Below are 23,639 nucleotides of genomic sequence, written 5' to 3' on the forward strand. Positions count from 1 at the left end.
AACAAATGTCAGGCTTGGGGAACATGCCCCCTTGAGGGCTCATGGTGCCCTTGAGCCAGATGTTCCAACTCGAACATGTCCCCGCTGGTATCTTGTAGAGTTCTAATTACTGAGGATGGCACTATGCATCTTCCTGCTGCGGCTCAGCCAGAGGGGAGAGGCTCCCTTTCCGCACACGTCTACAGATGGAGCAGACTCTGGCAGCCCGAGTCCCACGTTAGACATGATCCCAGATACTATGGCTAACCTGGAGGCGTAGGGCTGGAAGGATTAAGACCTATACTCCTTGCCTCCGCATCAAGTAGAACTTATCTGGCTCCATCCTAATTGTTCCTCGGGGGGGTTGGAGGGCTGAACGTCTGCACTATATAGATACTGTTGATTGAGAATGTAATACATGTGTGTCAGGCTGGTTAGGCAGTGAACCCACATAGCCAACAGATAGTAGTGAACGCTCACTATGGAGGGCTCTGGTTATTGATGGTGACGATTTGTTATGCTGTGATTCAGAGGCACCTTACTCAAAACGCATGTATTGGGTTGCCCGCTTCTGGCTGGCAGGGTAGCTGCCTGACTAGACTAGTCAGAAGATCCCTGTTGGACCGAATCTGGAACCTGTGTCAGTCCTGGCACACGCTTGGGATGGGCATTAGTAGTCGCACGGTTGCATTTTGCCTGTCCTTGGGAGGTGAGGAGGGGTACTCTGTTTGGTTTGTTCATATGTATAGTTATTCAGTTACAACATCAGACTGCAAATACCAAGACAGTGCGATTGGGAGGAAGACATGCTGTGACACTTTCATGACCACATGGGTTGACTACAGGGTTCTTACCTGGAACGTCCAGGGACTAGGCACATATGTCATAAGATACATGGTACTTACTCTTCCTAAGCAACATAAAGTAAAGTAGACAATGCCTGTCTTCAGGTAACACATTTAGATGATGAGGGGGCCTTGAGACAGGCTAAGAAGTGGAGGGGATGGACTTTCCATTCTTCATACTCGACATATGCCTGTGGCACACTAATCTGAGGGACACCTATCGTCCCCTTCTCCCTTACTTACATGGAAGCTGACATGTACGGCTGGTATGTCCTCTTACAATGCACCCTGGATGGGAGGGAATTGACACTACTTAACTCTTAGGTGCCCAGTGACGACGACCGAGGGTTCTTTTATAATATGCAGAACCTGCTGACCCATGCCACTGATTCAACCCTGATCTGATTGGGGGTCTTTGATTGTATCTTGGACCCCAATTTGGACAGGACACCACAGAGGACAGGGACGAAACCCAGCATGACTAGTGTCGTACACAAAGTGATGCAGAACATCTGACTACACAATGTTTGATGGATATTGCATCCTGTACAACATCCTGCCCCTCCTTAACACAACGTTTACAGTAGGTTGCACAGGGTGCTTGTAGGTGGGTCCCTTCTGCTGGAATCGGCAGAGGTTCACACTTAGCGAGGTTCTAATCTAATCACTCTCCTGTTTACTGTAAGCTGGATTGGGGCAGCGCTTCGTAGCCAGGATGGTGGTGGAGACCCTCAACCGACATCCTTGATGATACAGAGGGCCGCAAGACTTTGGATCACTCCCTTACTGAGTATCTTGATACGAACTGGGGCACCACCACCCATAGGTCCACTGAATGGGAAGACCTTAAAGCAGTATTCAGGGGCACTTGTTTGGGTCTCACCTGCAAAGTCCACCGACATCTTCAAGTGGACATCCAACTGCAGGAAATGGAATTAACTGAGATACAGGCGGCACTTCTGACATTTCCAAACCTGCAAAAGCGCAAATCCCTGAGCTGTAGATGGCAGGGAGAACTACAGGACTGTCTGGACAACTACACTTTATGATAGTACTGCCAAAGATTACATAAAGAGGGAAACAAGTCAGGCAGGCTTTTAGCCTGGATACTGCATAGAGAACGAACCCCACCACTCGTGACCCACTTTACCACTCCCGTGGGAGTTAAGGTCACGTCCAGGTTTGCCATTGTACAGTTGTTTCTTTACAGCACATGTATGCAGCATACCTCTGCATAGATGTAGAGAATTATGCCCCCTTCCTGACTAAAGTGGGTCTTCCTAGACTAGACTATGAGACTGTCAAGGCTATGGGCACTCGGTTAGAATTAAGAACAGCATTTTGGGCACTGCTGCATGCGAAGGCCCCAGGTACTGACCGCTTCCCATCTGCGATTTATCAGATGTTCTCGGCGACTCTGACCCAGAGATTCTTTGAGCTCTTTCTAGAGCTACGAGAGGCATAGGTATCCTAGCACAGTCCCTAACAGATGGGCAAATGTGTATGTTACTTAAGCCAGGAGGGAATGAATTTGACCCAGCCACTTATCCACCACTCACAATGATAAGCTTTGATATGAAAATCCTCTGTAAGCCACTCGCTTCCCATTCAATTGCATATATGCTGCGCCTTATGCATGAGGATCAATGCGGTTTCATTCCGGGACGGAACACTGGGATGAAACTGAGGCGATTGTCCCATATATTATACAAGGTCCAACATAAGGGAGAAGAAATTACGCTGGTCTCCATTGATTTATAGAAGTCGTTTGACACAGTGGACTGGAGGTACCTACTAGATGTCCTCCTTGACCTGCATTTTGGCCCCGAGTTCTCTGCGTGGGTGGGTGCGCTTGCTCCATACGGAGCCCCAAACAAGGATACAGGTGGGATGTTATTGTTCCAAATCGTGGACACTACGGCGGGGGAACACATCAGGGCTGCCCGCTTTTCCTGTTTTTCCCACTCCTGTTCGCATTTGTGATTGGTCCGCTGGTGATATGGGTGCGTAAGGAACTACAAGAGAGAGGGATTCGATCAGGAGATGTATGCCACGTCATATCCCTATACGTAGATGACGCCTTGTTTTACTTTACCTCTCCTCATGATACAGTCCTCAAGCTTCTTCACTTGTTGGAGGAATTCAGGAACATATGCGGGCTATGACTTAATTGAGCCAAATCACTGGTGTTCCCCTTGGCCTCCCTGGTCGAGATGTCAGTTGAGCAGTTGCCAGCTGTTTGTCTGTAATGGGAAATTAATCAATTTCGCTACTTTGAGATAAAAGTTGTGTGCACCCCGAAACATCAGCTTTGCCTGAAGGTTGAAAGAGTAATTGAGGGATTGGAATAATCTGTCCTCCTTTGGAATACATTACCCCTTTCATTATTGGGCCACTTGGCTACAACAAAGGTTGTTTTGCTCCCTAGATGCCTGTACGTCTTAACAGAATTACTTGTCTCCTTTACCATCCTGGGTTTTCTGACAGTTAGACACCCTCATTGTATCTCTCCTATGGGTAGGACGACACTAACCAGACATTATGACGAGGGAGGGCTGGAGGCCCCACAACTTGATTTATATTACTTTGCTGCCCAAATACAAAACACGGCTCGTTGGCTGGTCCAAGCCGACAATTGGGAAAAGTACCTACCCACTAGTATAGCAATGGTGGATTGCCTGCCTGAACTTTTGATGGAGGGTGCTGGACTCCCGATGGACATCCCTCAAATAGTCAGACAAACAGCGACTCTCTAGCATAAATTTGTCTGGACCATACTAAAGTGTGCCCCCTTTCACCAAGAACTCCCACTCTGGATATTAAAACCTGTATGACAAATGATGGAGTGTATGTCCTCTCAATGGTGGTGTGAGGGTGGATGCAAACTTTTCAGGCACCTGTACCCAACTGAGAATATCCTTCCATTTGAGGAAGCACACCTCGTCTTTTCCCTTGGGCCCGGTCAATTTCTTCAACATGCTGAAAGGGTTGGATATAGCAAGGGATGCCTGGCTGCCCTTCCCAGCTGTTCCACCACCCTCACATACCTTGGGGTGCTTCTGACCTGCGATGCAGGCTACCATTTGATTATGGTGTTATATAAAGCTATGCGCCCTGATGTTGTGAATCTTCCCCCACAGTCACGTCTTTCCTGGGACATAGACTTGGACACTCTACTTACTGAGGGTCACTGGACAACAGTTAACAACCTCACCCAGACAGTCTCCTGTAATGCCAGATATAAATTGGTGCACTTTAACTTTTTACCCAGGAAACACCTCACTCCCAAGGGCTTGCACCACTTATCCGACTCTCGTATGGATGCTTGCCTCAGGTGTCGTGTTGGAGGGGCTGATTTCATACATTTAACCTGGCAATGCAAAGAGGTGCAGGGATTCTGGACGCAGGCAGTAGCAGAAATGCAGAAATTATGCATATACGATTTGACCACACACCACAGTGCTGTCTAGTCTGACTTTAATCGCTGTCGCAGCAATGTGTTGGCATGGTCTGTAGCTGAACAATCTTACATGAGGCTGAGGAGACAAGATGACAAAGTGGTAGATGACCTTGTTATATGGAATGATCTATGTGATGTATTTCTAGATCCAGAGGCTGCAGGTACTTCCTCAGACAGTGAGAATGTTGAAACTGAAGAGAGTGATGGGAAAGAAACGGTCTAAGTCAGTGAGAACAATTCAAGACTATGATGGGGGTTTGGGACACCCCGTTGGATTAAGAGTTTGGGCCACAGCAACTGTGCGGGGTTAAATTGGTTGTCCTTTTGTCTTTCTGCCTCACTGACACAGTCTTGCATGTCTTTGGTTTTACTCAACACTGCTGTATTGTAAACTTGAAAATTATTTTTTTTAAGAAAAAAGATGGGTCTATATGAGTTGAAGTTCCTCAGTTTGGGATTCACTATGATAAGGGCCTCTTCATAATATCTATTAACGACTCCTAATGCTAGAAAGTAATTGAATAGGTCCTTAAGGATTCCTACTTACTCTTTTTCACCCTGAGACACAAGGTCATAGCAGGGGTGGGCCGGTTGCTCTATTCACCAGCCAGAACATCTTGGTAGGTCTGTAAAACCGTTGGCTGATCACCATGGTGGCACTTTGCCCTCTTTGCTTCTGTACTAAGACTGCACCAAGAACAAATCATTGTTCTTGTCCTAGGACTGAGTAGGAGCTCCAGGACTACATGCCTCCCTCCTTTTTGAGCAAAAACAGAAGTCCTCTAAACCCCTATTTAGACATCGTAAACCATATTAACAAAATTGATTGGTCTGACAAGATTGTATGTGAATCTTGTTTAACTCTTAACTCTGAACCTATAGGATGAGCAACAGGTTGCAATCAATAGGTTAGATGTTGAATTTAGACGAAGTCGCTAGAAAATCACCTTCTCACCATGCATGTGTTTGTATGCGTAATGCTCTACCCTGATGAGACGGGATCAAAACACCTTGATGTTTCAATCAGTCAGTTTTTGTAAAGCGCAACTATTCACCTGTGAGGGTCTCAAGGCGCTGGTGGTGGGTCTGGGCTTCATTCGAAGAGCCATGATTGGAGGTTTTTTCTGAAGATGGCATCTCAAGATTTAATTAGCCGCCATGAATAGTTCTCTCTCATACTTTGTGTGATCAGGTTGTTTTTGTTGCAGCAAAAGCTTGAAAGCCTCATGTATTCAGTGTCATATTTGATCCAGGGACTTTTAGTGCAAAACCTCATCTTGCTTACACTTCGCAGCCCTGTTACAGAAATAACAATGTTTGTTTAGTTGCTCCATGCGAGTGAGATACAAAGAATCACTTGTAGAGATTGTAGTGTACCATTGGGTAGAAGTTGGCTACTTCTCCAAGTAAGAGATACTCTGACGAGTGTCTGTGGTGTGACATATGTATATTGTGTGTCCAGTTTTAGGTGAGGTGTGGAGTATTAGTGGGGAGGCATGCCAATAGTATGGTGTAGGTCAAGGATAGTTATGTTGTTGTAGTTGAAGAAGGTTCTACCATGTAGCACCCTAATCAGCATTACTTGCTGAATGATACTGTTGCGGGCAGCCCATCAGTACATAGCCAGTTTCAACAGTTTGATTATTAAGGGAATTCTGAAGAACAAATGCTTTGGCAGATCATGCTAGAGTTTTGGGGCTTGCCTCTTTCCACTTCAACTTCTCTTTTTGGATTGCCTCCGTCATGGCTGATATAGATTGTTAGTGACTGCTGAAGAAGCACCTTATGTTTGTACCCTTCGACCTTATAGGCTCTGTGCCACCTAATCTTTGTGTAGTTCCATTATGGCAGAAGAAGTTGTCTTTCATCCTGAGGTAACCATTGTAAAAACAATTTGCAGTAATTGTGTATACATAGTGTGTCTATGTAAGTGGGGGGTGGTATATACGTTACTGACAAAAAACTAACATGAAGAAAATGGTTCAGATAATTTTCTTTGAAGCTTTATTGACGATTTTCTCTTTATGTATGATTTTCACCAAGCCGACAACACCAACCTGGCAGAAACCTTTCGTGAAGAAATACTTGTTTATTCATATTAGTCATGGTTTTGAGCCTTTTAATTGGAGATACTCCACTTAACCTTACTGTGCTATTTTTCGTTTTTAAGGGAGGCTCCACCTTTCCTTCCTTCACCCCCCTACCTGGCTTCAATACGCCGGGCGCTGCTTGCCGACTTGTTTTTATCCCGGTTTTCCCTCCTGCTAATCCTTCCTAACAACTTATCCCACCCCATCTACGCCACCTCCTGTCATCGATACCCACAATGTTTTCTCTTCCTACTTTTATCTTTTTTCAGGAACACATTATATTTTCATGGTAAAGATATTTCATCATTATATGACATTTCTCCACAGTGAAGTTTCGCTGAACTGATATCATCCGGATGACTTACTTCATGTTGGAAATTCATCAATGCCTAAAACATAAACATGTTTCTTATGTATATTTTGTATAGTTCAGCTTCAAAGGCATGTACAAGAATTCTCCATTGCACTTACTACGAGAGCATGTTTTAACTTTATAAAATGCATAAAAACTTTTGAGCAATAAATGATGGAATTCTGAACGTTGGCATGTTCCTGAGCTTGGTGATGCCCAGTGCATGTGCTAAGATGATCTGTTTTTATGCTGGGCACAGCTATGTAGGGAGAATGGAGGTTTTATTTTATTTGCTATACATCACCTTGCCAGAATATTTGCTTAGCAAGATATATGAACTGTTTGCCGCTATTTCCTATGACCTTCCTGAACTTCTCCAGTTAGAATGGCAGAGTATCCCTTGGTCTACAAAATTTGTTGATTTACATCAGGGAGAATTCAGAGTTCTCTTGTTAGTCCGTTTACACATGCTTAATATTTCCTCGGATTAATTTGGGGTCTCATTGGTGATATTGTGATACTTTGCTTTGTTTGTTATAAACCGGTCGGTTTTCCTCTGTGTTACTATGAGGCTAGTGCCATCAACATGACAGATTCCAGCCTATCAATTTTACTCTCTGATTTCATATTTTTTCTTTGAAGTGTATGGGGCAACTCTGTCGAGACTCTAGTTCATGTTATGATGGAATACTTTGAACGCGTCTTAGAAAAATGGCATCAGATGTTTATTATAGGGAAATGGACAGAGATTCACGTTGGAGAAATGGAGAAGGTCTGCTGCTTGATTGCTGTTTGTTGATCTCGGACTCAAAGGCCCAGAAGTCCAGTGACCCAGGGCTGGTAGGAGGGACTGTAGCGCTTAATTAATGCCACCTGATACCGCTGCGCGGGACACATTGCTAGATTGCTGTTTGTTGCTCTCTGACTCAAAGGACCCGGTGTCCAGTGGTTGGAGAAGGAAAAGGAAGAGGGACTGTAGCACTTTAATAACACTACCTCATACCACAGCACAGGCAGTTCCTGGGCTGTGCCTGGGTGAAGACTGGACCAAGACAGGTATGTCTGCGCCCTTCTGCGGCCAACAGAAGCTTGGCCGGGCCCCCCATTACACCTGCACGCTGAGAGTCTGCTGTGATGGGGAAACATAAGTTTCCTAATTCAAACCAAACTGTCCCCCTCAAAATCTAGCACTCGCCCTAAATCATCAATTAAGAGTTTTTTTTTTTTTTTACTTTAGCGGTTAGAGCCATGAGTGAGGAAATATCCACAGTAGAAGAGGAGCTCGGGCAGCATGCCTCAAGGCTTAATGCATAGTCCAGTGGGGATCCCGGCACCTCTAATTCTCCCTTTAGTTCTCCTATTTCCGGCCAAATCCTAGTGTAAGCTCCCCACACACAAAGGTCATTTTATTCACAGGGCCTGTTGAAGTTCATCATACTACTACAGAACTTATCTTCGATCCTCTGGATCACTTGTTCGATCCCCCACCTCCAGCAAGTGAGAACAAAATGAAAGAACCAACACCAATTTCGACGTTGAGAGATAACCGTTACCTAGTCATTTGAAATTGTTAAAAGGGAGACAGAAAAGACCGACAACTGAGACTCGTAACACTTTGTTGGACATTTTTTTTTAATAATAGAGTTGAGCGCTTGCTTGAGAAGTCGTTTAACGAATGCTTTACCAGAACAGGGACTACATAGAGAGTGCACCGGGAGCTGTATCGTCAGCTGAAGAAGTGCTTTGTTCTTGGAGTGACAACAAGGATATAGATCGCCTGGGGTCATGTTCTGGTTCAGCTGTGGTTTTGAGGTGATGATGTGAGGCACTGACTACATCTGATAAGGGGATATTAAGTACAATTGCAGGGGAGGGGGCAAGTGCCAACACTTTAGTCTGGACTGTGGGGCTTGGTTGAGCCCTTGGAGAGTCCTTCGACCACCAGCAAACTTTTTGTTAACCGTCCTGTCAAACGATTAATCTCAGTCAACACTTGCCGGCAAAGGAAGCCCATAAGGGTAGAGCTTTTATAAAGGTTCCTTCTAAAGTGATCATCAACCTTCCACCTGCTATAGACCATGATGTGTTGTGTTGTTGTCTAACATTTCCCCCCATTGAAAGGGATGCAGGTGAATACAAAATAAACAATAAAGAGTTGGATTGGTTGAGCAGACTTCTTGACACTGAGGTGCAGATGGCCTACCACATCATAATTGCAAGAAGGGTGCACTGTATTAGGCCTGACACCAAATTCTTGGAACTGTGTGTTGGTAAATTTTAACATGCAAGGAGTAGCAGCTCTCGTATTTGCCCAGGCTGTGGTCCATAACAATCCTGGCTTTGTCATTAATGTGTTGACTTTCGGTTACCTCTATAAACCATGTAGATTTTCAACTGTCCATCTGATTCAGATATTTTGTGCAAACAAGGTCATTGTAGGGGTGGATACGATTGACACATTAATCTTATGCAGTAGGCTTTTTTCTTACTTTATTTAGCATTTTGGTAGGCAAAAAGGAATATGACACACATTTCACATCATTATAAGTATCGAAGGAGACAAGACGTCAAGAGGAATCAGCCTCCACCACCTCCCAAGATTACACTTTAGGCAAATAGGCGAAGTCCAACAATTAGCCGGAATACTTAGCTGTCCCCCTGCCTCCCCACCTGCACCCCAGATCGTTAATTTGAAAAAAGAAATCTGCAGCAACTCACATTAATGAAAAACATACCACAACAAAATAGGGTTGAATCTCATTGAGGATTGGCTTGAGAGGCGGATAGGTCAGAGGGGGTGGGGGGGGGGGAGCATTCTCTGAGTCTGAGGAGAAGACCCATATGTCACAAGCTCTCAGCATTTTGGACATGGTGGGATGTATTCTCCCTGTTCTGTTTTGTCATCGCATGTGCGTAATGGAGGGACACCATGTTGTGTTGAATTTTTCCACGCTGTTCCTGAAGATAGCGTTAAGCTTTTTCACTGCCTATAGATTCCACAGCTTTCCCCACCATAGATTTCATGTGGGCGCTTGAGGTCTTTTCCACATTTGTGCTATGCATAAACTTGTGGCTAATAGTAAATGGGAAAGAAATCACCCCTGTGGAGTCGACAAGGGAAGAGTTCTCTCTGAACCAGATGGGGTAGAGTGGTATTGGTAATGCTGCGTATTGTGAGGAAGACCTCGACCCAGAATGTTCACACTCTCTGGCACGTCAACCTTGTATGTAGAAATGTACCCTGCTCCCTGCATCTCTTCCAACAGGGGTCTGACACTCAAATATTTTGTATAGCAGTACTGGTGTCAAATACCAGCGTGTGAGGTGTTTGTAGAAGTTCTCTCATAGGGGATTTCCATGTATAGTCATAAGCACTGAATAGTTCCGCGCGCCTGCGGGGACCCCGGAGCACTGGTGTGAAGTATATTCTTAAGTGCAAATACCAACCCTTTGAAAAAAGGTTTGTCAAAAAACACTTAAGAATAACACTGTGCAGCTTATGTGAACAGCTACACAGGCCAAATTGTTAAAAGAAAAAACAGTTATAGTGTAAATTCACGTTTAAACATCTATTTATTCTATAAATATATTAACAAATACATTCTCATATTTTATTTACACCTCTCATGAGAATAAAACAATGCATGGCAGTGTAGCCCATAGGCTGCCATTATACAGAATTAAAATAGAGCTGTGCCTTTAAGAAAGTAAAGTCTTCCTGTTTCCCATCATGCACAGCAAAAGGCAGTTGCCTCAGTTCTTTTTTCCGGCTCCTTCTGACAGGACCCTGAAGCATTGAGCTCTACCTCACAAAGTTTTTGGTGACAGAAATTCATTTAAAATCTTTTTTAATTTCAATTTCACTCAACGTTTTTAACATTGAGTGATCATTTCCTACTAGTTTCTGTTAAATTCTGACAGAATTTTGAGTTTTTTCTAGTTTAGAAATGCCTTCACTTTTTGACAAATGTCCTTCTTGTGGCAGAAAAAAGGCTAAATCAGATCCACATAGGGTCTGCATAATTTGTCTTCCATCCAGCCACAAACCAGAGTCGTGTGACATCTGTAAAACCTTCTCCAGAAGAACTCTTCGTGATAGGGAGAAAATCCGACTTCAGGCGAGAGAGGACAGAAGAAAAAGTGGCCATTCCACCACAGAGTGAGGAGAAGGTCAGGCTTCTACCAGGGCTCAATCTGTTTCCTCTATAACTCCTACCAGACCTGCTGAAAAACGGCACAGGTCTCCGACGACGTCGAGGGCGTCGACGTCGAAACAGGGAACGACGCCAACATGTTCGCCGTCGAGTGGTTCGCCGGCGAGGAAAAGACATCGTTCGCCGTCGACAACCATTTCGCCGTCGAGACGACGTGGACACCCGACGTCGAAAGGATCTGGGTCGGCGTCGACACGGCGAGGACGTTCCACGTCGAGGAGATCCGAGTCAGGCTCGCCGTCGACACGGCGAGGACGATCGACGTCGAGAGAGAGTACTCGCCGTCGGAGACGTTCGCCGTCACCGCAACGACGTCGAGGGTCGTCGTCGAGAGGTTCTCCACGGCGAGAGGAATCGACGTCCAGAGGTCACAGTCACTGCTCTTCGACGTCGAGGAGTGTGTCGACGTCGAGACGACAATCAAAAGAGGCCTAGAAGGGTTTATACAACATCGGAATCCTCGGCCTCACTTATCCTGCTTCCAGCGTCTCCACAGCTCTAGCCTCGGCAGTCGCCGTTGCCGCAGACACTGGTAACACCTACGACTCCTCTTCCGGCTCCTCCTTCAGAGTCTGTTCCGAGGACTCCAACGCGATCTGTAAGGCGTTCTGGAAATTCTTCTAGACGTTTTTCTTCCTCTCGGCACCTTCGTCATGAATCACGACAGAGATCTCAGCATTCACATCATAGACATTCTTCTTCGTCTACACGGGACTACTCTCCAACCCTATCGGACTCACCGTCCCTGAGAGTGTCCCCCATAGATGATGTGAATACATTCCAGGAGGTCTTAGTGCGAGGGGCAACCAAACTGAATATCCCGCTGGCGGTGCCGGCTCCATCGACGTCAGTAATCTTCGAGACCTTGCATCACAGGACATCTTCAAGACCTTTGCTTCCACTGGTTCCGGGTCTTATTGAACCGGCAATGGACATTTTTCTTACACCGGCTGCAACAAAGTCTGCTCCTTCCAGACTTATTAAAAAATACCGTCCACCAGAACAAGATCCTCTATTCTTGAGGTCGGACCCAGTACCGGACTCGGTGGTTATAGTGGCAGCAAAGAAATTGCATTCTACGTCACCGTCTTCCTCTTCACCTCCAGATAAAGAGAGCAGAAAGCTCGATGCTGCAGGAAGAAAAGTATGCTCTACTGCATCCATCACCATGAAAGCAGCCAGTGCCACTGCTTTATTAGGGAGATATGATCGAGCCCTCTGGGACTCTGTACTGCAGTTTGCGGAGCATCTTCCTAAGGACAAAAGGGAAGATTTCCTGGAGGTCGTGGGCGAGGGAGCTATGGTTTCTAACCAAGTTATAAGTGCTGCGGCGGATTCTTCGATACTATCCGCACATAATTATGCTCACGGAATAGCGCTCAGGAGACATGCATGGCTACGACTTACATCGCTTAAACCTGAAGCACAGCAGAGAATACAAAATTTACCTTTCTCAGGCTCCACTTTGTTCGGCTCTCATGCCGATGACGAGATGGCCAGAATGAAGTCTGAGCTGGATACCCTGAAAGCAGTAGGCATGGAATGACCGAAAGAACAGCGAAAGGTATTCCGCCCATATCAACGAAGACTGTTCACCCACAGGTATCGGACTCCACATTGGATGTCTTCACGCCCCCAGCAACAGCAACAGCAGCAGCATCAGCATCATAGGGGTTTCTCCACACAACGAAGGTCGGCAAGGCGTCGTTCAACACCTCAAACTCAGGCAACTCGACAGGCTCCCGCGTCTAAGCCCTGAATCTTCGCTTCCCCCTCCTCCGTTATCCACTCCGGTAGGGGGAAGTATCTCAAATCATCTGGACGAGTGGCTACGCATCACAACAGACGCCTGGGTATTGCATATTGTGAGACATGGTTACGTTCTCAGATTCACCAGTCCTCCACCATCTGTTCCACCCGAAACAACCAGCCGACACCTCGAAGCTCTTCAGTTAGAAGTCACCATTCTATTACAAAAAAGAGCCATAGAACCCGTCCCGATCAGCCAACAAGGGAAGGGGATTTATTCGAGGTATTTCCTTGTGCCCAAAAAAGACAAGCAAGAGTTTCGTCCCATTTTAGATCTAAGGACAGCAAATAAGTGGATTCGCAAAGAGAAATTCAGGATGCTATCCTTGCACCAAATTTACCCACATCTGCGTCAGGGCGACTGGCTCTGTGCAATAGACCTTTGCGACGCTTACTTTCATATTCCGGTGATCAAGAAACATAGAAAATTCCTAAGGTTCACCGTCGGAAAACGTCATTACCAATTTGCGGTTCTGCCCTTCAGCCTCAAATCAGCGCTGAGGACTTTTTCCAAATGCATGGCGGTGGTAGCCGCCCACTTGAGGAAACATCGAATATTTGTCTACCCCTATCTAGACGATTGGCTCATAAAGGCCTCCAGTTATTTAGAGGCACAACAACATTTCAAATGGACTCTACAGCTGTTGCAGAAGCTCGGTCTTCAAGTAAATCTCCTGAAATCCACAGCAACACCTGTTCAGAGGTTGCATTACTTAGGGGCCATTATAGATACCAATCTAGGAAAGGTGTTTCCTTCGGAGGAACGACGATTATCGATTCTCCAAAAGTGCAAACAACTGCGAGAGACTCCACAGACCACTGCAAGAGTAATAGCTTCTCTACTGGGCTCGATGGCGTCTTGTATCCATCTTGTTCCCAATGCTCGCCTCCATATGAGACCATTACAGGAAAACCTGGAGGATTAATGGAGTCAACTAATGAACGAATAGGAGAGCAAAGTCCTCCTTTCTCCCCACGCCCTACAGTCCCTCAAGTGGTGGTGTCTACCTGACAATCTCTTGGTGGGGATTCCGTTCCAACATCGGCCTCCAGCTCAAACCATTGTAACAGATGCGTCACTGCTCAGATGGGGAGCGCACATGGAACATCTTCGAGTCCAAGGCAAGTGGTCACAGAAAGAGAGTCTCTATCATATCAACCTGCTGGAGCTTCGCGCAGTCCACCTTGCGCACAAAGCTTTCCTTCCCTCTCTGAGAGCGGAACCTCTCCTTCTCCAGACGGACAACGTGGCCACTATGTACTACGTAAACAAACAAGGAGGCACCAGGTCCAGGATTTTATCCAGAGAGGCTCAGACAATCTGGCATTGGCTTCTAGCCAGGAACATGTCGCTAGTAGCAACTCACCTGCCTGGCATCCAGAATGTTCAAGCGGTTGCTCTCAGCCGCGTAATGGACGAGAACCACGAGTGGGTTCTACACGACGACGTCGTTCATTCCATTTTCGCACTATGGGGTACCCCCTCTATAGATCTATTCGCAACCCCAGAAAACAAAAAATGCCAAAACCTCGCCTCCAGATATTACCATCCAGGGACACTGGGGAGTGCCCTGTGGATAAGCTGGTCAGGAGCATTTCTTTACGCCTTTCCGCCGCTTCCCCTGATTCCGGCGGTCCTCCAGAAGTTATCCAATGCTCAGTCCAAAATGATCCTGATTGCTCCGGAATGGCCACGCCAATGGTGGTTCCCAGACCTTCTTCACCGGTCACTCAAACCACACATCAGGCTCCCTTATCGTCCGGACCTGCTCACGAAGTTCAGAGGGCAGATATCCCATCCCAACCTCTTATCGTTGAGTTTGGCAGCATGGCTCCTGAGCTAGTGCAATATGGACACTTGAACTTACCTCAGGATTGTATGGAAATCCTGAAAGAAGCAAAGCGCCCTTCCACACGATCCACTTATGCAAGCAAGTGGAAGAGATTCTGCGTGTGGTGCTTAGACAACAACATTGACCCGATATCCTTCGGAGAGGAGTCTATTCTGCCATACTTGCTAAGTTTGGCAAAATCGGGCTTACAATTGTCATCAATAAAGGTACATTTGGCGGCTCTAACAGCATACAGAAAGAGCCCCTCACAAACTTCCTTTTTTCGGATCCCAGTTATTAAGGACTTCCTGGAGGGTTTAAAAAAGGTTTTTCCTCCCATTAGAAGACCATCTCCTCCATGGGAACTGAATGTTGTCCTATCGCGTCTGATGCTACCTCCATTCGAGCCTATACATAAGGCATCACTTCAGCATCTCACATGGAAAACTGCTTTTCTAGTGGTAATCACTTCAGCGCGTAGGGTCAGCGAAATCCAGGCCCTTTGCGCTCAAGAACCCTACACGGTTTTTCATTCTGCGAAAGTGGTAATGAGAACTCATCCAAACTTTTTACCTAAGGTAGTCTCCGACTTCCATGTGAACCAAACAATTTCATTACCGACTTTCTTTCAAAATCCAACTACTCCTGCTGAGAGAACTCTGCACTCTCTGGATGTAAAGAGAGTCTTAAAATTTTACTTGGACAGGACAAAAAGCTTACGGAAATCACAACAGCTTTTTATTAACTATGGCCCAGTTAGAACAGGGTTGGGCATGTCTAAACAATCTTTATCCAGGTGGATTTTTCATGTATAATGTTATGTTATCAGTTAGCAAACAAATCCCTTGGTGGTAGGCCAAAAGCCCACTCTACTAGAGGGAAGACAGCTACTGCAGCCTTGATGAGAAATGTCCCTTTGGCAGAAATATGCAAGGCTGCCACTTGGAAGTCGGTCCATACCTTTACTAAGCATTACTGCCTTGACACAGATGCTAGGGCAGATGCGCAGGTTGGACAGGCCTTGCTCAAGAATTTTTTGCATGATTCATGTTTTCTCAGTATTCTTCTGTCTACTCCACCGCGGTTATGGGGATGGGCTTGCTACTCTATTCAGTGCTTATGACTATACATGGAAATCCCCTACGAGAGAAGGAATGGTTTCTTACCTGTAACTCCAGTTCTCTCGTAGGGGTATTTCCATGATAGTCATAAGCAACCCTCCCTCCTCCCCGGTGGAGTTGACATAGAACATGAATATTATCGAGGTTGGTACTCCAACAAATGTTTTGTTTCTTCATGTCAGGTTACAAGCCTCCAAAAAAGAACTGAGGCAACTGCCTTTTGCTGTGCATGATGGGAAACAGGAAGACTTTACTTTCTTAAAGGCACAGCTCTATTTTCATTCTGTATAATGGCAGCCTATGGGCTACACTGCCCTGCATTGTTTTATTCTCATGAGAGGTGTGAATAAAATATGAGAATGTATTTGTTAATATATTTATAGAATAAATAGATGTTTAAACGTGAATTTACACTATAACTGTTTTTTCTTTTAACAATTTGGCCTGTGTAGCTGTTCACATAGGCTGCACAGTGTTATTCTTAAGTGTTTTTTGACAAACCTTTTTTCAAAGGGTTGGTATTTGCACTTAAGAATATACTTCACACCAGTGCTCCGGGGTCCCCGCAGGCGCGCGGAACTATTCAGTGCTTATGACTATCATGGAAATACCCCTACGAGAGAACTGGAGTTACAGGTAAGAAACCATTCCTTTTCTTTATAGAGGAGGCAAATAGAGGCCCTGGAAGCCCTTTGCCAAATTGCTCCCCAGGTGTCCTCGGTGATGTCTATCTCGAGTTCCCTTTTCCATTGTTTCATGTATGCGTGTTTTTTGATGGAGTAAGGTTAAATATGTGGTGGTATAGACATGACATGTCTTTGCGTCTGACATTCAAAAGATATAATGTTTCTATGGGTCTTTCATCTCTTTGCATGGCCAGGCAAGCAGCAGGTCAAGCCCAGTGTAAGGCTTGCCCTCCCTGCTGTGTATTTCGTCTAGCTAGGGCAAAATTCTCCTTTAAGTTCTTGTTATTTCTCAGGTCGCCGTTTTCATAGAAATCCCTCAGCTTGGGGGGATAGCCTGTGATTCCAGCAGAAGAAATCTTGGTGACTCGCACCCAGTGGGAAATCCCAGTTGGGTGCAAGGGGAGTGAGGGGGAAAGGACAATAGGGGAATTGACATTTTCCTCGGACCTCTCACCACTGAGCTAATAGTGTTGAAGTCAACAGTAGCAAGTGGGGGACCCGGGGACCCTTCAATAGGGGATGCAATAAGAGGCCATCCAAACGGGATCAGAGAAAAGGGCTGTTCGACCGGGACCCAAGGTTTATTCTCAGGGTCGTGATTCCAGTCTAATGAGGGCTGAAGTTGTTCCACTAGGATATAAGTAGAAACATCTGGGACCCCCATACCACCCTCAGTTGTGGGTGGTATTGAGTTTCCCTAGCCACTCGTAGTGACTGCCCCCCTAAACACAACCAAGCATTTAATTGCGTATTTGAGTTTGCGTCGTTTTAGGTATAGTTAGGGGAAGGGTCTAGAGGACATAAAGCAGGCAAGGCATAAAGTCATCCCAGCCAGGTGCTCTCTAGTTTGCCCATTGGTAGAGGTCCTTGAAAAGGGTGGAGAGCAGGGAAGGGATGTTGCTTTCGTATAGATCCCTAGGATGTGATGGAAGTTGAACCCCTAGGTACTTAATAGCTGATGTTATTCATTGGAAACCCACTCTCTGAATGGGTTCACAGAAGCTATCTTGTTGATCAGCCACTCCCATACCCCATGATTTATCAAGATTAACCTTGAAGCCAGAAGCCCCTAAAACAGGTCTAATTCCCTCATTAAAGCCAGGATAGGAGACTCCGGATTGGTGATCTACGAAAGTCCGTTCACTTTCCCTGTCGCTGATGTGCATCCTATGGATCTTTGGATTACACTGGATTTTTTTTACTAGAGACTCCATTTATAGAGCGAAAATCGGGGGGGGGGGGACAAGAGGCACCCCTGGTGGGTCCCTCTTGTGAGAATGATAGTGGATGACACGGAAGCGTTAATCTTCAGCTTGGCCGCAGGCTTCTTGAAATTGGCTTCTATGTAGGTTTTCATCTTTGGGCCCATGTGCATTTTAGCCAAGATCTTTGGCAGGTATACCTAATCCATCCTGTCAAACTCTTTCTCAGAATCCAGCGAAAGAAGGGCCAAGGATTGGTGGCTCCGCTCCGCTGCTCCCATAAGGGCAACAGCCAGGCTGGTTTTATCATTAGCCTCACTATTGCAGATAAAGCCTGATTGCTGAGGTGTGAGGATGGCTAGATATGATGAAGACATGCTACAAGAATAGATGTGAAAATGTTTACATCTCAATTTAAAAGTGAAATTGGTCGGTATGAAGAGCAACATGTTTGGGGCTTGTGAGGCTTCAAAAGTAGCATAGGATGGAATTCTAGTATTGTGTTGGTGACTGTGCCAGACGTTCAAAAGTAGCTAAATACCCTTGCCAACGGTTCGTCCAGTAGAGCTGTAGAGCCAGGAACCCATCTGGGCCTGGGGCCTTACGTGTAGGGAGATTGCCAATTGCTGCCCTAACTTTGTCCAGGCTAATGTCTTCCTCTGGCAGGCGCAGCTCTTCCATTCTATGATGGGTTGCATAGTCCCTTAGATAGTCATCATGGTGCTGTTTGTCAAGAGTTTGGGCTCAATAAAGTGCTGAATATTAATTGTTGAAAATGGATGCTATGTCAGATGTTTCAGTGTGAGTCTTCCCCTCCCCATCACACATTTTGCAAATGTGGGTGAATGTGGATTGAATGCATATGTTATTGGCTAGTACGGCCTTATCCCCATATCCCCAGTATGTTTGACCCATATTTAAAAGCTTCTTAGCTGCTTCTTTCATCAGTAGATGCTCTAATTCCACCTAATGTGTCGAAGGTCACTCAGGGTCCTATGTGTGTCCATTTCCTTAGGTCTGGTCTCAGCTTGTTGAAGTTGAGTTTTAAGCTCCTCTTTACAGAGCTTGGCTGTCCTTTCAAATGCTGTTGTGTGTGACAGCAGTTCCCCCCTGATGACCGCTTTCGCTGGATCCCATAGGGTGTCATGTCACCAGTGTAGTTTTCAGTGAAATAGTGCTCCATCATCTCTTTGTGGTCATGAAGAGTCAAATCATGAAGGCTACCTCATTCATGACCTATGTTTTGGGAACTGGGTTTGAGGGGGTGCTGGGGCCTACATCTAAACTCCCAGGAACGTGATCGGACGGGGCCCTGACCTCGAGCGCGGTGTCAATTAGGGGAGGGAGTAGTGACCGGGAGACTAAGAAGTAATCAGTACAGGAGTATGTCTTATGGACATTGGAATAAAATGTGTAATCCCTTTCGTGTGTGTGAAGGTGATGCCAAGCATCAATTAAGTATTGTCAAGCAGATCTTGGGTTAGGGCTTGGGCTGGAGGGAGATCCCCTGCCAGGAATGGGATCTGTCGCATCTAGGGTCATTGAGATCTCTGCCAAGGATTATGTCACCTCATGCAAAGAAAGAGACCCTCCAAAAGTTATAGAAGGCCTCCCTCTCATTATTGGGCTCATATATGGGGAAGATGGAAAAAAGAGTAGTGCCCAGCGTTCCCCTAATGCCCAACAGATGGCTCTCTCTGTCTGTGTACTTTCCAGTTTAAATGTAAGGCCCCATCGGAGGAGTATTGCCACCCCTCTAGTTCTGCTATTGTATGAGGAGTAGTATTACATGGGGGACCACTAGGAGCATAAGCGCTTAGTATCGTCCCAGAGCAGGTGTGTCTCCTGCAAGAGCCTGACATCCCCCTCACACCTGCGCAACCAGTTTGTCAGTGCCCTACACTTATTTGAGATATTGAGGCCCTGGACATTTAGGATAACATGTAAAGTCCTAATGATTGAGCAAGTGATTTATTTCCAGCCTCAAGGAAGGTGGCGAGGAGGGCATGCATCCTCCCTCCATCTCCTCCTTGTGTACCATGGGAGTGTGTCAACCATTGTGAAAGAAACAATAAAAAATGGGTAAAGCAACTCCCAAAAAAAGCATATTATTGCACTTAAATGATTATATTGCATGAGTCCAAAAGGTGAGGGGCTAGATTCAAACAAAACATGCCCCCCCCATACATTTAAGAACATTCATACTTAGTGACAGTGAATCAAAGTTTGTGGAGTCATGCATGCATCTGCACAGTGCCGCCGGGTGGCCATAGACCCATAGCCCAAACTCCACCAAGAGAAATCAGGCAGGAGTGTCGTTGTCGGGTGAGACTTGTCTGTGCTACTTTCTTGGTAGATATTTCTGTTTGCTTGCATTCTTTTTCATTGCTCAAGTTCTCTGAAGTCGCCTGCCTCCTCCTCGTTCTATCAGCGACAGTTTGAGTCCTGGGGAGCCTCGGCATCTGGCAGAGGAGGACTCCCCAGGACCTTCTGTGCCTCCATTTGTGTACGGGAGGTGATCCTCTTGTCCTGAAAACTGAAGTGAAGGAGAAGTGGAAAGCCCCATCAGTAGGAGATCTTGTGAACCGGAAAATGTTGGGTGATGTCTTTGAATTCCTTGCAGCAGGGCAGCGTGTGAGCAACAATGTCCTAGTATATGGAGATGGTGTCTCCTCAGAATGGTATTGCTTCCTGCTGTCTGGCTGCCTACATCAATTGTTCTTTCATGTGAAAATAGTGGACTCTGGTGAGGGTGTCCAGAGACAGATTCTTCTGCTGCTGGAACGCCGAGAACACTTTGAGTGTGATAGAGGAGCACTGGTTGATCATCCAGAAGGTGTAGTAGATGTGCAAAGAGGGCCTGAACACGTGCTTCAAGTTCTGACTGCAAGACAGATTTCGCTATACCCCTGATGTGAACATTGTTTCACCTTGAGTGATTTTCAAGGTCATCAAGGTTATCCTGAAGCATTTCATGGCTCCTTTTCAATGTGTGTTGTTCAATGTGTGTTGTTCAATGTGTGTTGTTCAATGTGTGTTGTTCAATGTGTGTTGTTCAATGTGTGTTGTTCAATGTGTGTTGTTCAATGTGTGTTGTTCAATGTGTGTTGTTCAATGTGTGTTGTCCAATGTGTGTTGTCCAATGTGTGTTGTCCAATATGTGTTGTCCAATGTGTGTTGTCCAATGTATGTTTTGTGGCCGTGGTTTCTACTACAGTCAGGCGGGAGTTCATTTTGGCTCATGGATTCATCAAAGTAGGGGAAAACTATGGTGAAATCTTTGCATAGCGTTGAGATGTTCTTGCAGAACTCTACCAACAGCAGTTATATATCATCTTTTGTTCCTGGTTCCTGAACATCAGGGCTCTTCCTCAAGCCCTGGGCCAGTGTTGAGGGATCACCTCCCTGTGATGGGGGTGAAGGGTTGGGTGGCATTGGGGTGTTCCTGAAGCATATCCTTGATGGAGGAGGGGCACATTGTTTTGGTTTGGTTTGCCTCCATTGCAAGTCTGAGCAAGCGCAACCCCACTGGGGACACCAAGACTGGCCAACCCTGCAGGAAGTAAATCAATCAGCCTGGGATTCCTCAAAATACCTCTGTGCTTGTGGGTCACCACTCCGTTTGCCGCTCTGAGCATTCAATATGCACAGGACCCCCACTGTTTTGATTCGCAGATACAGGGCCCCCACTCCACTAGAAGAAAGCTTTGGCACAACCTTAGCATACCTAGAGGAACAGCCCTCCCTCAACGTGCAGGAGTTAAATGTTCATCCACAGCCTGTAACCACAAGCACTCCGCATTCAAATAGTCAAGCTGCAGGCAGGGATAAGGGGGTCCCTGAATGACTGAACTGTTGCCTTCTGGCCCCACCATTTCAAACTGTTGCTCTCATCTAACCTCGAGGAAAGAGGGGTTCCTAACCGTCTGAGAAAAACACCATCACCTTCGGAGATGACTGCGCCACCGGCGCCCATACTGATGTTGAATAGATCTTGTCTGGTGTTGAGTCAATCTACTCCGGCTTGGAGTAAGGTCCTGGTACCAGCACCAACTTCACCAGTGCCGCAACAGGCTTCCTTGATGTTGGTGCATTCTCTGTCGATGTTGAGGTAACGAGTGGGTTGGATACATCCCCTGAGTGGGAATTGTATCCCCTGGTGGTATAACCCCTCGAGAGGTTACATCATATCATGGGGTAATTAGGAAGGCAGCAGAACTTTTAGACATGCCTCTGCCTACTACAGAATTGAAGTCTAATATGTTGACTGAGGTTCTCTGTTCTTCCTTTGCGTCATCTGAACCCCTGCTACCATTTAAAGAGGCGTTGTCGGAGCCAATTTGGGATTTATAGAGGAAACCTATTACTACTCCTGCAGTTTCTAAGTCCATCGCCAGGAGATATTGAGTTGCATCAGGTGACCCGCAGTTTCTGAGTCCACATCCAACACCTGAAAGCCTGGTAGTGCAAGCTTCATGTTCATTAAGGGCTGCACTTGGTTCCTTCCCTACGACTCCTGCGGATAGGGAGTTGAAATGTATGTAGCAATCAGCGAAAAATATATTTTCGTCTGGAGTATGGCACTGAAATCAGTAAATACTACATTTCTGCTGGGCAGGTACATTCATGCGCTGATGTAGTCAGCAAAAGGGGTCATCCCTAAACTGCCGCAGGATGTGCAGTGTGATTTTGCTGAACTATTGCAGGATAGTCAGGCAGCAGCGAAACCATCAGGCCTGGATACTGCGGATGTTGTCGCCAGAGCCATGGGAACTTCAGTTGCTACCAACAACATCATGGTGGGTCATTCTTTTCATTTAAGTATGTTATTCACTGGCAAAGAAGGATCCTTCTGTGGGCATTAGAGATCACTTGACCAGAGCAAAGTCTGTTACTTCTGCTTTGGCTAGAGGTGTACCTGTAGTTGACATTTGCAAGGCAGCAACTTGGGCTTCCCTCCACACTTTCGCAAAACATTATTGCTTAGACTTAGAAGTGAGAAGGATGGCCTTTTTGGCCGTTCTATGCTGCAGGGTTTCTTGGTATAGATAGAACAGGTACCCACCTCCGAGTGCAGGACTGCTTTGGGATTCTATTTAAAAGATGAATCCACAGGTAGCTGTATCCATCAGAAGATCAAGTTACTTACCTTCGGTAATGCTTTTTTTGGTGGATACAGTATCTATCTGTGAATTTCTCACGGTCCCACCTGCCTTCCTGTTGCCTGTCTGGTTATGCCAAGAATGAAATTGTTTGTATGTACTGTATCTATGTGTTTCTGGAAAATTCTGTATTCAGAACTTATGTTTATATAGGGATGTGTGTGTCTGCGAGTGTGTGTGTGCATGTATGTATATATATATATATATATATATATATATAAAGTGGGCGAAATTGACGTCAGCACGCCGGCGAGGACTCCTTATGGCTCCGATGACGTCAGACGGCATTGCGTGTGGAGCTGTTCTATTGTAACATCCTCGTGGACATGGAGAGTTAGAAAGAAAAGATTTCCATTGAATGCTGGTGCATTGGGAGTATTCAGAAGGTGAGGAATCCACGGTTAGATACTGTATCCACCAGAAAATGTGTTACTGAAGGTAAATAACTTGTTCATTTAACTACTGCCACTTGTTTACTGAAAACTTATTTCACTTCGGCGACATGTGTCTAGGCCCGTACAGCTCTCCAGTTTTTCTAAAATTATCTCAGAGTTTAAAACCTTTAAGTTATTTTACCATTGTAAATTACACATATATTTTCAGATCCAGGAGCTAGCCTCATGAATGTGTCAAATTGACATTTTAAAATAAAGGGTATACTTTGTTATATTTAAAAATGACATATTCACCTACAATTAACTGTTCTGCGTTGATTGTGAAAATCCTTGGGTGATAAATGTGCGAGAAATGACCTGGCTTTGAATTGCAGTATTATGTCTGATATCCCACCTCAGTCTCCTTAAGAAATGCGGATCACTCTTTCACACCTTGTTTTTCTGGAATAAGGCGCCGGCACTATATGAGCCTTGCGCACATTCAACCAGTAA

At 45.7% G+C, this 23,639-nt stretch overlaps 1 protein-coding gene across 3 annotated transcripts in view; it reads left to right on the forward strand.

Annotated features, from left to right (window-relative positions):
* Nucleotides 1-23,639, forward strand: part of CFAP61 (cilia and flagella associated protein 61) — a 1,725,308-nt gene that overhangs the window by 415,758 nt on the left and 1,285,911 nt on the right. The window lies entirely within an intron of this gene.

Source organism: Pleurodeles waltl, chromosome 5 (genome assembly GCF_031143425.1).
Source record: "Pleurodeles waltl isolate 20211129_DDA chromosome 5, aPleWal1.hap1.20221129, whole genome shotgun sequence".
Classification (NCBI taxonomy): domain Eukaryota; kingdom Metazoa; phylum Chordata; class Amphibia; order Caudata; family Salamandridae; genus Pleurodeles; species Pleurodeles waltl.